This window comes from Ovis aries, chromosome 16 (genome assembly GCF_016772045.2).
Source record: "Ovis aries strain OAR_USU_Benz2616 breed Rambouillet chromosome 16, ARS-UI_Ramb_v3.0, whole genome shotgun sequence".
NCBI lineage: Eukaryota > Metazoa > Chordata > Mammalia > Artiodactyla > Bovidae > Ovis > Ovis aries.
The window spans coordinates 115000-131211 of NC_056069.1; the positions used below are offsets into that span (position 1 = coordinate 115000).

The 16212-nt window shown below is 43.1% G+C and overlaps 1 pseudogene; it reads right to left on the minus strand.

Annotated features, from left to right (window-relative positions):
- The window catches only part of LOC114118677 (ankyrin repeat domain-containing protein 26-like), a 52826-nt pseudogene extending 38866 nt beyond the window's left edge, over positions 1-13960 (minus strand).
- Between the last annotated feature and the right edge of the window lie 2252 nt (positions 13961-16212).

A 16212-nucleotide genomic window follows, 5' to 3' on the forward strand; every position in this document is an offset into this window, starting at 1 on the left:
AAAAGATTCCTTTTTAAAATTTATCTTAAAAGACAACTTTTAAATTGTAGATTAGAAATGCTTATGTGAGTATGGAATTATGAGTCATTTTAATGTACTACTATGAGCTAAGAAAGAAATATAAAACCCTATTTGAAAATTCACACGATTTTCTTCTTATTTCCCTGTAAACAGCACACTAACAACTCTAATTTCCTATCTGTGCCTTCTGGAATAGTAGGTAAAGATTGAAGGAATGATCTTGATATTAAAAATAGTAGTAAAATTATGATTATCCTAGCTGGAGATAGAAAGGTTTTCAAACACATCTATGATTATCAAGCAGGGCTCAAACTTCGTATCAGGAAAGAACAAACAAACTGAAAAAAATCAAGTAACCACAATTTCTGAGTTTTGGATACAAAAGAATTAATATGTTAGTTTCATATGTATAACAAAGAATTGACAGGCTAGTTTAACACCTATAAATACTGAAGTTAATATAAAGTTTCTTAAGAATAACATGGAGTATACATATGGCTAGAGATATTTTAAAAAGTAAAAAATTATCTTCCAGAGATAATTTTTAAACCCTGTTAGTAATTTTCTTTCCTTATGATTTTGTAATAACAAGTAGTCTGCATAGGAAAAAAAATCATAAATTGTGATTTTATTCATTTACTGTAAGTGCCATTACATGTAGATATTAGGAAAAGACAAATCAGAATCTCTTCAGCAAAAAAAAAGTTCTACATTTTTTCTTTAAGACTATCGCAGCTGAAAATTTTCTCATTGAATGAAGAGAGTAAGAATCTCATTTATATAATTATAGCTTTTGTAAAAAGACTAGATAAAATGCTTATTTATTTCCTCTTTATTTTCTAAAAGATCTAAAACACCCACCAAGATTCTACCATACAGTAAGATAAATTAGTTAAGTACATTAAGTATTTATGAAATAGTAAGTTAGAAACCACAAGAAACAGAAAGGCCAAAAGTTCTTAAATCATAATGAATCTTCTAAGGCCTAAAACAGAAGTCACCTTGAATTGTCTATGAACTAAAGTTTTGCTATATTAAATAGAAGACATTGCTTCATTACTTTCAAAGTGAGAATTTGTTTAAAAAGACAAATCACTTCATTTCAAATCATTTCAAACTGAAATGAACTTCCGGAGGGAACTATATTCAATACAGATATATACATACGTGTGTGTGTGTCAGTCCCTCAGTTGTGTCCGACTCTTTGTGACCCCATGGACTGTAATCCACCAGGCTCCTCTGTCCATGGAATTCTGCAGGCAAGAATACTGGAGTGAGTTGCCATTTCCTTCTCCAGGGGATCTTCCCGACCCAGGGATTGAACCCAGGTCTCCCGCATTGCAGGCAGACTCTTTACCAACTGAGCCACCAGGGAAGCCATGTGTACATGTATAAGTATAACCAAGTCACTTTGCTGTACACCTGAAGCTAACACAATATTGTAAATTGACTATACTGCAATTAAAAAAAAAAAAAAAAAGAACCACCACCAACCTCAAAAACAACCACCAAAAAGGTAAGGAACAAATTTTCTTTCAGTTCTTCATAAAAATCAGCTGTATGTCATTCAACAGCATATGAGCACTGCTTTTTCATGACCTCACTGTCTCCTCTTAAGTTGAATTTGAAATAATTCTTCTCATATTTATAATATAGAGTTCCTCGTCTGACATACCCCCACTATTTCTGTTGTGTTTGTGTAATAATCTGTCTCGTCCTCACCTTCATTCCATTTCATATTCATCTTGTCCTTCTTAAATGAATTCTTCCCTTTCATCCCCCTCCCCATGTTCATATTCATCTAGCTGTTCTTCCTAATTGCTTTGTAATGTTTTTCTTTCATAAAGGCCTACTTAGTATGCCAAAGTTTATAAATCTGAATCATGCACATATATTGCTCCTATTATCACACCATTTTGTATCGTGACTTTGAAGGCTTCCATCCTACTGTATGACACGTAGGATCCCTTGTGTCATATAAGGGGACATGACATGTGAATGGCATGTGAAAAAGTACAGGGAAAAAAGAGTTACAAACAAAACAACTTGCCTTTGTGAGACCAAGGCCCGCGAGAGACGAGAGGTTGTGGAAGAGGCTCAGGCGATGGGGAGGCAGGATGAGAGAAACCCCGGGCTCCAGGTGATGGTTCAGGAATGGTTTCAACCACATCTTCAATTTCACCATCAGAATTATTGTCCTCAGAGAAGGTTGTACTCTCTGGTCTCACAATGCCACATTTTGCTTCTACTACAGTGAAAACAAGGGGGAGAACATGAGAACATCTGTCATTTCAAATCAGTGAATAAAACCAGGAGGACAGTCTTAGATAACTTACTGTCTCTTGGATTGCTGAGAAGCATTCATTAGCTTCGTTAAGTTTGGTTTCAGGACATTCTGGAGAAGAAAATAAGAACTTTAAGAATGATAAGAGTCAAATTTAATAAAATAATTATGACATCCCCTATTCCTCTATGCTCTAACACAAAGAGTACAGGCTCTGGAGTCATTCAGATGTGGATTCAAATCCCAGTTCTGCCACTGACTAACCTTCTCATGGGGTAAGGATTATGACAGATGACATAGGAAGCCCCGGATGTTCCTCTCCTTAGCCCTAATATACTGCTATACAAATACTATGACACCCACTAGATTACTTTCTCTACCAAAATGTTCTAGAATAAAAATTCATCCCCAATACTTTAGAGTACTATGTCTGAAAAACTAAGCTATTTAAATTAGTTGCTATGTTTTGAAATTTGTTTGCATGATTTCTATATGCATGAATTATTGCTTGGGAAGGGAAATATGAAAGTTTAGTTTTTAGCAGAACCTTATTTAGATGGGTTAGAACTGCAAATAGGAAAAGTTATTTCTATTCTGTTTGTCAAAGAGCTAAAGACAAATGATTTTTAAAATTCAGCTCATTCTAAGAAAGAGGGGAAAAAATAAGAGTAAACCGGTAGGGCAACGATCATGAGTGAAAGCCACAAACACTCTAAACAGAAAGCCATAGGCAAACATGTTAACAATAGAGGCAGAGAGAGATGCACTCAAAGAACAGACACTGAAGAAATGTATTCTGCAAGGAAAAATTAGGTTAACAGGAAATATTAAAAATGACAAAAGGTAGGGGAAGAAAAAGAAAGGAAAAAGTGAGATATGCCTAGTGAAGTACAAACTTCAGGGGAAAAAAAAAGAAAAGCATAAGTATAATGAGGTATGTGGAAAAACATATTTATTTAGAACTTATATACAATAAATCAGTAATATATCAGTATTGCTAAGGATACACTATGAACAAAGCCTGTGCTTTATATGTTTTTATTAATATATAAATTATATATCTACACTGCTCAAGTTTTATGAAAATATAAACATAATTATATATAAAACATATATTTAAAACAGGCTTTTGTTCATTGTATATCCCTAATAATAGTGATTTATATTATTTTAAAACTGTTTATAAATAATACTGTAATAAAGAGCTTATTTTTGCCGCTATAAAAAAAGCCATTCAATTAGCCACACATGGGCATCTCTCACTACCTGAATGCTGTCAAGTATTACTAGAGAGAGAGGAACTGATAAAGAAATATTCTTAACATTTCACTGGGAACAAGGACTGGTAGTCAGAATTCTAAGGAAACGATGCTGTTTGAAAAAAAAAAATTAATGGAATACAAGATGGAGCTAGAAAGCTATTGGGTGGGAGAAGTTTGGGGTTGGCTGAAAAGTTTGTTTGGGTTTTTCCATAAGATGTTACAGAAAAACATGAACGAACTTGTTGGCTAATCAGATATATGGGAGCTCTCTGCACTGTCTATTCAATTTTGTTGCAAACCTAAAAGTGCTCTAAAAAATAAAGTCTATTATTTCTTTTTAAAGAAAACAGAAACAATGGTTGGATAAAATACTGAAACATGCTATAACACTTAGGACCCTTGAGAACATTATACCAAGTGAGAGAAGCCAGTCATAAAAACCACATATAGCATGATTTCATGTATATGAAATGTCTAGACGAGGCAAATCTATAGAGACAGAAAATAAATTAGTGGTTGGGCTGGGCTCATGGGGGTGGGGTGTCTGAATGAAATGGGGAATGATTGCTAACGTCGGATTCTTCTGAGATGAGGAAAATGTTCTGACAGTTGTTGCGGCCGTGGTCGCACAACCCTGTGAATATACTAAACACCACTGAACTATACATATTAAATGGGTGAATTGATGCTGTGTGAATTGTATCTCAATAAAACTGTCATTTTCTTAAGTAAAGCTGCAATTTTTAAAAAATAACTGGTTAGAACCCATAGCATGCATACTTTAAACATTAGAATGCTGAAGAATACTAGAGAAGTCTCTAGACTTCTTGAGATAGAAGACAGACTTCTCATAGTGATAATTCAGCAGAAAGGCATGTCATAAATATCCACATGTCTAAAAACAGAGCCTCAAAATAAACAAAGCAAGAACTGAAGGAACCAAAGCTAGAAACAGATGGAAATTTTAAACACCAGTTTCTTAACAGGTAATAGAAGTAGATCCCAAGTAGGGGAGGGGGTGGGGATATAAGTAATGTACACAATAGCATCAACCACCTTGTCTAAAATAAATATGTTGAGGATTGACACATGTACACGGCGGATGTATAAAAGAGATAACTAATGAGAACGTATTGTATAGCTCAGGGAACTCTACCCAATGCTCTGTGGTGACTTAACAGGAAAAGAAATCTAAAAATGAGGGGATATATGTATACATATAACTGATCCACTTTGCTGTACAGCAGAAACTAAAGTAAGATTGCAAAGCAACTCTACTCCAATAAAAATTAATTTTAAAATACAAGGAGTATAACAAGCAGTGGTTAAGCATTCACTTCATAATAATTTTTTGTCTCCTTGGAACCTCTAAGGATCTTTCAGTGGTCTGAAACCTTTCTTTAAGATTTCCTATTATCTTCTTTCCTCCTATTATTTATGTATTTACTCTGGGCTGTGCCAGGTCTCCCCAGCCGCACATGAGCCTTCTCTGGCAGCGGCAAGGGGGCGCCGCTCTCTGGTTGCGGTGTGCGGGCTTCTGGCTGCGGGGGCCTCTCTGGCTGCGCAGCACTGGCTCTAGGCTGCGGGGGCTTCAGACAATGTGGCCTGCAGGCTCTGGAGCACAGGCTCAGAGGTTGTGGTACACGGGCTTCGTTGCCCTGCAGCATATGGAATATTCCTGGACCAGGGATGGAACCTGTGTCAGAGGCAGATTCTTAACCACTAGATGAACCATCAAGGCAGTCTTCTTAAAGGAGGTGACCAAAGTAATTTGCACAGATGCCTTTTTCCTTCTTAACACCCTTTCCAAACACGAAGACTTATTCAAAACCATCCCATTTTCCCCAAGACACAATCCCTGTATTCTTCCCTCTTAGATGTTTTAATTCTCTACTCCCTGGAACCCAGGTGGTTTTGACAAGAAGCCCTGCTCCCCTGCAGAAGTGCGCTGGGGGCCAATCACAAGCCATCAGCCAGAGACAGACAGCAGCCAGGCGGGTGGGTCTGGAATGCTGCAAACAGCACAGCAGAGGAAATGGGCCTGGTCTGCACCCCTCTTTCATCACACAGCAGTGGCATGTGGCAGGCACGTGTTCATTTCCTATCAGCAAGCAGCAAGGGCGAGGCACAAGCTGGAGCCTCCTGCTTTTCCCAGGAGGTGGTTTCACTGCCAGCGCCTTGCGATGCTCTCCAGGGTCTTGGGTTCCATAGCACGGTTGCTTTTCAGCACTTACCTGCCAGCTTCTGACTCATGAGACCTGTACAACCTCCTTCAACAGATTGTGCTTAGTCACTCAGTTGTGTCCAACTCTTTGTGACCCCCGTGGACTGTAGCCCACCAGGCTCCTCTGTCCATGGGGATTCTCCAGGCAAGAATACTGGAGTGGGTGGCCATACCTTCCTCCAGCGGATTTTCTCAACCCAAGGATCAAACCCAGGTCTCCTGCACTGAAGGCAGATTCTTTACTGTTTGAGGCACCAGGGACTATCATACAATGACCCGCATAAGACCTGAAAGGACAGGCCTGTGTCGGGGCGTCAGCACATCAGACGGCCTTCCTTCACACAGAAGAGACCACGTCAGGGGCCCGTGCTTCTCCATCCTAGAGCCCAAGGGTCCAGAGCGTGTCATTTCCCTCCAATCACTTGCAGGTAGTAACAGCACACTCTGTAGCTTTAGGACCAAGCTAGGATGGCAGAGCGCATGTGTGCTAAGTCACTTCAGTTATGTCCAACTCTTTGTGACCCCAGGGACTGTAGCCTGCCAGGCGCTTCTGTCCATGGGATTCTCCAGACAAGAATACTGGAGTAGGTTGCTATTCCCTCCTCCAGGGCATCTTCCTGACCCAGGGATTAAAACTGGGTCTCTTACATTTCCTGCCTTGGCAAGCAGGTTCTTTACCACCAGCGCCACATGGGAAGCCCAAGGATTGCAGGGGGAACGTGAAAAGAGAGGAGGTGCCCGGTGTTGTTATGCACACCATGGGAGGATGTCAGGGTCAACTTCTTTTTAAAAAGGAAGAAAAGCAAGTTGCAAAACTGTGTTCTTTCATCCAAGAAATATTTACTGAGGGACTTCCCTGGCAGTCCAGTGGTTAGGACTCCATGCTTTCACTGCTGAGGGCCTGGGTTCAATCTCTGGTCAGGGAACTAAGATCCCACAAGCCATGCAGCAAGGTAAAAAAATAAATAAATATATACATATATATATATATTTATATTTACTGAGCATGCACCATTCTAGGCACTTAGGACACTGCAACTAACAAAATATACAAACCTGGCAAACAAGCAACCCTATCTTAAACGGTGATAAGTAACATGAGAGAAACAGAGCAGGAGGAGGCGGGGTATCATCGACTCACAGCCTTAAATGGGGCAGATGGGGAAGGCCTTCCTGAGAAGGGGACCTTTCTGCGTGTCCAAAGGTCGTGTATCTTGGTCTGCATACATATGCCTGGTGCTTCCCTGGTGGTTCAGTGGTTAAGATCTGCCTTGCAATGCAGAGAACAAAAGTTCAATTCCTGTTTGGGGAACTAAGATCCCACATGCCATGGAGCAACTAAGCCAACAAGCTGCAACTAGAGAGTCCACAACGAAGGTCCCACGTGTGGAAACTAGGACCCGACATAACCAAATAGATAAATACATATTAAATACTTTTGAAAAGCCAGCCTGGCCTCAAATGATTTCAAGAGGTCCCTAAACCCCCGAGTATTCCCCTGCCTTCTTCTAAAGCCTGAAATTTCTTTCATGAGGGGGAAAGAAACCTATTTAATTCCATTTAATTATATTAAATTCCTATTTAATCCTGTACTATCAAAGAGAAATATCTGATGGTTTTGGAAAAGCTGGCACACAGCGCTCCCATGTTACCAGGTGACCGTGGAAGCATATGACTTTGCTCCATCACAAGGGAAGGGGAGCACAAATTTCAAGAAGACAGGTGGGTCACTGAGTCAGAAGGAGCAAAGGCAGCTATCAGACGGCACTCATCCTGGCTCAGCTGCCTCTGCCTGTTTGGCACAGGACAGGGCATCTGTCTGCCATGTGGTGTGCATGTCGTGTGACTGAAACCAGGCAATTCCAGTACACTAACCATGACGTTCACACAAGGCAATTTACCAGTGTCCAGGCACCCTGGACACACACTGATCAGCAGCACTACGCTGGATCCTCACCTCCTGTACCATCTGCACTAAAGTGAGAAGGGAGCTCTCTAGCAGACCCACTTTGAAAGAGAGGCTAAAGGAAATTCTTCAGATTCAAAGAGAATAATACCAGAGGGAAACAAATTTCAAGAAGAAAGGAAGAGCACTAGAAATGGCAAATAACTATAAATATGAGTCTTATGGTTTTTTTGGTCTGTGCCATCCAATGTGTGGAATCTTAGTTCCCCGACCAGGGGTGGAACCCGTTGCCCACTGCAGTGGGAGCTCCTAGTCTTAGTCACTGGACTGCCAGGGAGTCTCTAATTTTAAAGAAGTGGCCAAAGCAGTCAGCTTTTTACACTTCTTATTTAAGAAACATTTATTTTTATGTATTTAGGTAGCTGTGCCAGGTCTTAGTTGTGGCACTTGGGACCTTCCATCTTCATTGCAGCAGGTGGGATCTAGCTCCCTGACCAGGGATCAAACCCAGGCCCCGTGCACTGGGAGCACAGAGTCCTAGCCACTGGACCACCAGGGAAGTCCCGAGACTATTCGTATGTATATATGATGTATATGTAGCACTAAGTGGTGGTGTGGCTTCTATATTCCCCTTGATGTGGCACAATCTTATTTCCAAGCAGACAGAAAAAAGCTAAATATGAATACTATAATCTCCAGAGCAACCATTAAAATACAGAGATACATGGGGAAAAACAGCAATATGGAACACTAAGAATATAATCAACAATACAGTCGATAATAATGTAGGGGAATATAGTCAGTAATAAAGTAATACCTTTCATGGTGACAGATGGTAACTAGATTTACAGCCATCATTTTGAAATGTATAGAAATGTCCAATCACTATGCTCTGCACCGGGGAACTAAGAGTGCTGTAGTCAATTATACTTCAAAACTAAACAAGTTCATAGAAAACGAGATCGGATTTGTCTTTACTGGAAGTACGCAGAGGGGTGTTGGGAATTGGAAGAATCTGGTCAAAGGGTACAAACTTCCAGAGCACCACCCAGCCGGGTCAGGAGGCCGGCCGGGGAGACCCCGCCCTCCGGGCCTCTGCCCCTGCACTGAGATCTAGTAGGAGCCCCGGGGCCGAAACACCCTCTGCGCGCCCACCACCAGCCCACCGCAGCCGCGAGCCCGAAACACTGAGGGGCGCCTGGCGAGCCCAGCTCCCGCCACCGGCCCGCCGGCCCGTGTCCAGGAGCGTCCTCCCATCCACGGGCTCGCCGGAGACATGCGCTCCTGCAGGCGATCCAAGGGCACGGGCCTACTGCTAAGAAAGACCCCCTTCTGCCACCTGCAACTCTCTCATCCAACCAGCCTCCCGTCCCTTAGCCTGTCTCCTCCTCTCCCACCGCCGAGACCAGGAGAGCCGTGCCCGCCGTCTCTAAACTCCCTGGAGCTGACATCAGCCACCAGGTAGGTCCCAAGAGTAAGCACCAGGAAAGAAGAACAGAGGTGAAGATTCACGGAGACTTGCGGAGAGAGTCTACCTTCTCTTGAGTCTCCTTTTCCTCTCCACTCCTCCCCCCATCCCCGCTCCTTCACCAGCAAGAGAAATACCTGTTAAATTCACTCATGGTGTGGACTTCAGTTGGCAAACCCAGGCCCTGCTGGCCCTGCAAGAGGTGGCAGAAGCGTTTCTAGTTCGTCTATTCGAGGATGCCTATCTCCCCTCCTTACACGCCAGCCACGTCATGCTCTCCTCAAAGGATGCTCAGCTGGCCTGGGGACCAGGGCTATTCAAGGACACAGCTGGGCTCCGGGCACCCTCCCGTGTCTCTGGTGGATACCAGAGCCCCTGCCCACGGCTAGAACCAGATCCATGGGGTACAAGGTGTTGCCTGCACTTGCTGTCTCTGAGCAGAGTGTGTGAGTTGGTTTCCTAGTTAGTTTTTTTGAGAAGGAGAAGACTGCATGGCTTTCCTCTGTAACAGAGGTAAAATATGAGAGAATCAAGGTATTCCAGAAATCCTGAGAATAATTTTCAGATGAAGATACTCTAAGGTCGACTTCGCTTTGCAAATTATTCATATGACTGTTTGATGATTTGGAAAACATCAGATTTTCTAGGTTATAGGAGAAAAGTATATTTACTGATTATTTTAAATCCTCTTGTACTATTTAAATGGTTTACCATATGTATATTTACTTTTATTTAAAACATGATGGAACAAATAAGGGAAGACCACTCCAGTCAGTTGCATGGAAGAGCCTGGTGCATCCAAGATACAAATATCTGTCCCTCTGATTGACTTCATCGTTAGTGGCAGAAGCAAGTTCCTGTGTGCACTGTGCCTGTCAACAGATCAAAAATTCAACTGATTTGAAAACAGAAAATTGTTAAGGTCTGATGTTTTACCTCCTCTGGTAAACTCCTACTAAAGTCATCCAGAAATTCCAACTTGCAAAATTGATTTGATTCTTTTATTTGCAAATCATAGATGTATCATAATTCATACTTCAGAATTCTTCATGCCAGGACTTTAAAGAGCCTTTTCAATGTTTTTACAGGTATTTTTATAACTTCCTTGTGGAGAGATAACAAAAATACTTCTTAATGAAAAAACATTGAAGCAAAGTTACTGTTATACAGAGATTATACTGTGTTCTTTGTGTGTTAGTGCTAATTTCTTCATTTGGACGCTGTTTTCCAGGAGCCACAATTTAAAGAAGATAATTGAGGGCTGTATTTTTGTCTCCAGTGGAGTAGAGTGTGAGCTGATAAAATCCTTGCCTTTCTTTTGTAACTGAAAGCAGTTTAAGAGACTTCCAGGGAAATAGAAAGTGCCACCAGAAGACCTTTGATATTGTGTGTGATGAAAATGATTGGTGAGGGTGGATATTAATAATGATGCAGTCAGCCAACTGAATTCAGACTAAATGGAAGGACCAAGTTCTGTTGTTCAATACCTTTTAACCCTTTGGAAAAACCTTTTCCTCTTCTACATCATCTCATTTTTATGTAAACACTGGAATAAACCTTATTTACAAATACATTTTTTTAAAGGTACAAACTTCCAGTTGTAAGATAAATAAGTACTAGGGATATAATCTACAACACAATAAATAAAATTAATAAACACTGTTCTATGTTATATATGAAAATTGTTAAAGAGGAGAGTGAAACGGTTGGCTTAAAGCTCAACATTCAGAAAACGAAGATCATGGTATCTGGTCACATCACTTCATGAGAAATAGATGGGGAAACAGTGGAAACAGTGTCAGACTTTTATTTTGGGGGCTCCAAAATCACTACAAATGGTGATTGCAGCCATGAAATTAAAAGACGCTTACTCCTTGGAAGGAAAGTTATGACGAACCTAGATAGCATACTGAAAAGCAGAGACATTACTTTGCCAACAAAGGTGAGTCTATTCAAGGCTATAGTTTTTCCAGTGGTCATGTATGGATGTGAGAGTTGGACTGTGAAGAAAGCTGAGCGCTGAAGAATTGCTGCTTTTGGACTGTGGTATTAGAGAAGACTCTAGAGAGTCCCTCGGACTGCAAGGAGATCCAACCAGTCCATTCTAAAGGAAATCAGCCCTGGGATTTCTTTGGAAGGAATGATGGTGAAGCTGAAACTTCAGTACTTTGGCCACCTCATGCAAAGAGCTGACTCATTGGAAAAGACTCTGATGCTCGGAGAGATTGAGGGCAGGAGGAGAAGGGGACGACGGAGGAAGAGATGGCTGGATGGCATCACCGACTGGATGAACGTGAGTTTGGGTGAACTCCAGGAGTTGGTGATGGACAGGGAGGCCTGGCGTGCTGCGATTCATGGGGTCACAAAGAGTCGGACACGACTGAGCGACTGAACTGAACTGAATATTGAACAGGACCTTAAACAGCCAAAAAGACTCTGAGGAAGACGAACACAGCTGGAGGCATCTTCCCCTCCGACTTCAAACTGTATCACGGAGCTGTAGTAACCAGCACAGTGAGGAACTGGCAGGAACACAGACGTATGGACTCCAGGAAAGAACAGAGAGCCCAGGAACGAACCCACATGTACGCGGTCAGTTCATGAGCGAGTGAAGAGGAAAGGGCTTTCTTCTCAAGAAACAGTGACCGGAAAACTGGCCATCTACACTGAAGAACATCAGGGAAGGTCATCCTCTAGATCATCTAACAGAAATCGAACTGGAAACCCACCATTTTGCACATGGAGCTCTTCCCCCCAGAACCCCACCCCCACCCTGCTGAGTCCTCTGAGATGGACCTCTGGTCAGCGCTCAGCTGGACACAGGAAACGTCTACTTCGTCCTCATTTTTCCCTCTTGCAGCGCCTTCCTGCTCGTGGGCACTGAGGCAACCCCACTCCTCTCAGCCTGGACCCAGCCCCGTTATCCAGGAGCCCGAGCCCTGACGGCCCTGGGGAGCCAAACTCCCGCCAGCTGGTCACCGAGCCCAGTCTGAAGGCAAAGCGTCCTGCGCCCGCGGGTCAGAGGGGGTTTGGCGCCCCCTGCGGGCCGCCAGAGAAGAGCAGGCAGCCCCGCGCTCACAGACCTCAGAGGGCTCACCCAGAAGCAGCTCTGCTGTGAGCAGTCAGACTGGAGGCCCAAAATGAAATGGAGCAGAATAGCTCCATGACCCTCCTCAGAACATGGCTAAGGAACAATCAGAGCCTGTATGGAATGCAGCCATAAAAAGGAACACATTTGCGTCCGTTCTAATGAAGGGGATGAACCTAGAGCGTATTAAACAGGGAAGTCAGTCCGAAAGAGAAAAACACGGAATCTAGAAGGATGGCTCTGACGAATCTGATCACATAGCAGCAACAGAGATGCAGACACAGAGAACAGACTTACGGACAAGGGTGGGGAACAAGAGGGAGAGGGTGAGATGAATGGACAGAGCAGCATGGCTGCATGTACACCAACATTCGTAAACAGACAACCAGTGAGAATTTGCTGTATGACTCGGGGAACTCAAACTATGGAGAACAGTGTGGAGATTCCTTACAAAACTGGAAATAGAACTGCCTTATCACCCAGCAATCCCACTGCTGGGCATACACACCGAGGAAACCAGAATTGAGACACGTGTACCCCAATGTTCATCACAGCACTGTTTATAATAGCCAGGACCTGGAAGCAACCTAGATGTCCATCAGCAGATGAATGGATAAGAAAGCTGTGGTACACACACACAATGGAGTATTACTGAGCCTTTAAAAAGAATACATTTGAATCAATTCTAATGAGGTGGATGAAACTGGAGCCTATTATACAGAGTGAAGTAAGCCAGAAAGAAAAACACCAATACAGTAAACTAACGCATATATACGGAATTTAGAATGATGGTAATGATAACCTAGTAAGCAAGATAGCAAAAGAGACACAGATATATAGAACAGTCTACTGGACTCTGTGGGAGAGGGAGAGAGTGGGATGATTTGGGAGAATGGCATTGAAACATGTATAATATCATATATGAAACGAATCGCCAGTCCAGGTTCGATGCAGGATACAGGATGCTTGGGGCTGGTGCACTGGGATGACCCAGAGGGATGCTACAGGGAAGGAGGTGGGAGGAGGGTATATCCGTGGCGGATTCATGTTAATGTATGGCAAAACCAATACAATATTGTAACGTAATTAGCCTCCAATTAAAACAAATAAATTTATAATAAAAAGAAATAAATAAAAAGAAAAAAAAGAGTGAGGGGACACATGTACACCTATGGTTAATTCATGTGGGTGTATGACAAAACAAACCAATATTGTAAAGCAATGATCAATCAACTAAAAATAAATAACTGTTTTAAAAAAAAGACTAAATGAACAGAAACACAAACTTTGTGACTAACACCATAATTCAATTTTAAAAACTATAAAACTTTAGAAAACAACGAAAGATCTACATGACCTTTGGTCTGGTGACGAGTTCTAACACACAACAAAAAAGCCAACTTACCAAATTATGAATATAAATTGTTTAAAACATTGACTTTTACAATTTTATACATTTACTCTGTGAAGAACCTTATTCGAGAGAAACAAAAGACACAGTGTGAAATGAACCACTGACCACCCACCCTGGCCAGGCAACAGAGAAGAGAAAGCACTTGCAGGAGTCATCTTACAACAGGAGGTCCTGGGAAGGAGCAAGGAACTAACAAGCTACCGCCAACCAGGATTCTGGAGACGTCAAAAAGATGGGAGACTGCAGTGCAGAGGTCCTACCAACTTCCCAGGATCCTCCTCGCTGGAATCCATCTCTGCTGAGTGATGCGTCTGCCCCCAGGAAGGATCCAATTCAGAATGACTGGCAAGAGACAAACCAGAAACTAACCCAATGACCAGAAAACCTGAGACTGTAAGGCACATGGCAGAGCAGTTCTCTCCGTTTCCCTCACCCTCCCGCCCTCCACCCCGGCAGCCCTTCCCAATAAAGTCTCTGGCTTGGACGGCACTCCTCTCCTCGGACAATTCATTTCCAAGTGTCAGACAAGAAGCCACTCTCAAGCCCTGCAAGGGATCCCCCTTCCTTCATCAAAACCACGATCCAGGAGAAAACGTCTTCCAAATGCTACCTTGTAGAGAAGGAAATGGCACCCCCTCCAGTATTCTGGCTTCAGAAATCCCAGGGACAGAGGAGCTTGGTGGGCTACAGTCCATCAGCAGGGCATTTCTGAGGAAATGCCCCAGGGAGGAAACAGTCCCAGGGAGGCTGAGGTGCTCGCCAAAGGCCCCAGAGCTTTGGACGGCACAGCCAGGACTGTGGCTGAGGACTCCAGTGCCAGGCCTCTTGATCCTGGCCTCTCTCACCAGGAACATGTGTGGAAAACTAGAATCAAAAATATTCCTGAGGGCGTCCCTGGTGGCTCCGTGGTAAAGAATCCGCCTGCCAGTGGGGGACACGCAGGTGTGATCCCTGCTATGGTTAGATCCCACATGCTATGGAACCCGTGAGCCGCAGCTGCCGAGCCTGTGCTCTAGATCCTGGAAGCCACAGTGCCGAGCTCACATACTGCAACCACTGAAGCCCGTGAGCCTGTGCCCCGCAACAAGAGGAGCCGCTGCAGTGAGAAGCCCGCACACCGCTAGTTATGGCCCACGCTCGCCCGAACTAGGGAAAAGCCCACACCTGAAGACCCAGCACAGCCCAAAATACAAACAATTGTTTTCCTAAAAAATGCGTATCTGACAAAAATCTCTACTCAAATTGTCCAAGAACACTAGAGCAAACAAGCCCATTCATAATTGGTAAAGATTGAAACAGACACCTGGCCACTGAGGGTATACTGATAGCAAACTATTATACAGAAACATACTCAAGATACTGGTGGGATGCATGCACAGCCCCCTTTGGAAGACAGTCTGACAGTTTTTTCAGTAACCACATGGGACAAGCACTGAATTCTATACAGGACAAGTGGTGGAAGCCAGGTGTCTTACCATTGGAATGGGAAGTTACAGAGAAACAAATGGAAAGGTTACAAGATCCATGGAGACATCATCACAAATTACCTTTAACTGAAAATGTTCAAAGGTAAGCTCGAATACATGTATGTATTTCCAAGTATTGTCAGCTGAGCATCTTTAGCGCCTACATGTATGTTTCACATATCATTCTGTAATGAAAGGGAACAGGAAATGTCCCTGGTGGTCCGGTGGTAAAGGATCTGCCTACCAATGCACGGAACACGGGTTCCCTCCCTGGGGCTAGAAGATTCCACATGCCCAGAGGCAACTAAGCCCCCGTACAACTATTGAAGTACTTGCATGCTCCAGAGCCCAGGTTGTGCAACCAGAGGAAGCACTGCAATGAGAAGCCATGGCACGGCCACTAGAGGGCAGCCTCTGCTCAGTACAACTAGACAGCTAGCAACAAAGACCCCGTAGTCAAAAACAATTCAATGTTACAAAAAGAAAGCAAGGACAGAAGTTCTTTGAATAAATGACTGAGATTAGGGGTGAGGCAGTAACTATATGAGCTGGATTTTCACAAACAAGAACATCCATGCAAAGAACAAGCCTGCAGAGCTCTGTGCCCATCAGCCACAGGAAGAGACTGCCTCCTGACAGCCTTTGCCAAACTAGAGGGGCACCTTTGGGTTTTCTGTTTCCCTCACTTTTCTGACTCTTTTCGTAAAAATACACACATTTATTCATAGAATGCCACAGTGGAAGGAAAACAGGCTTACAATTTTTAGACCTGACTTTGCGAAAAAACTTGGAGCTTGTTTTTTTGTTTTTTGTTTTAATTAAAGCACCACATAATTTAAAATTTTTACACATTCTAATTATTCAGTTCCAAAACACCAATCTGACTGCGCAGGGTCTCCTTGGAAAGGCCCTCCTCTCAGCAGGACAGCCACAGATTCCACCATGAAAGGGCAGCAAGGTGCCCTCCACCCTTCTTTTATGCCTGGGTGGCCACCAGGTGTTTAAATCCATGCACCCTACTAAGTTTTTAGGGTGCAACTCGTGGACCCTTCCTTTTCCCATCCCAGCAGGTGGTCAAG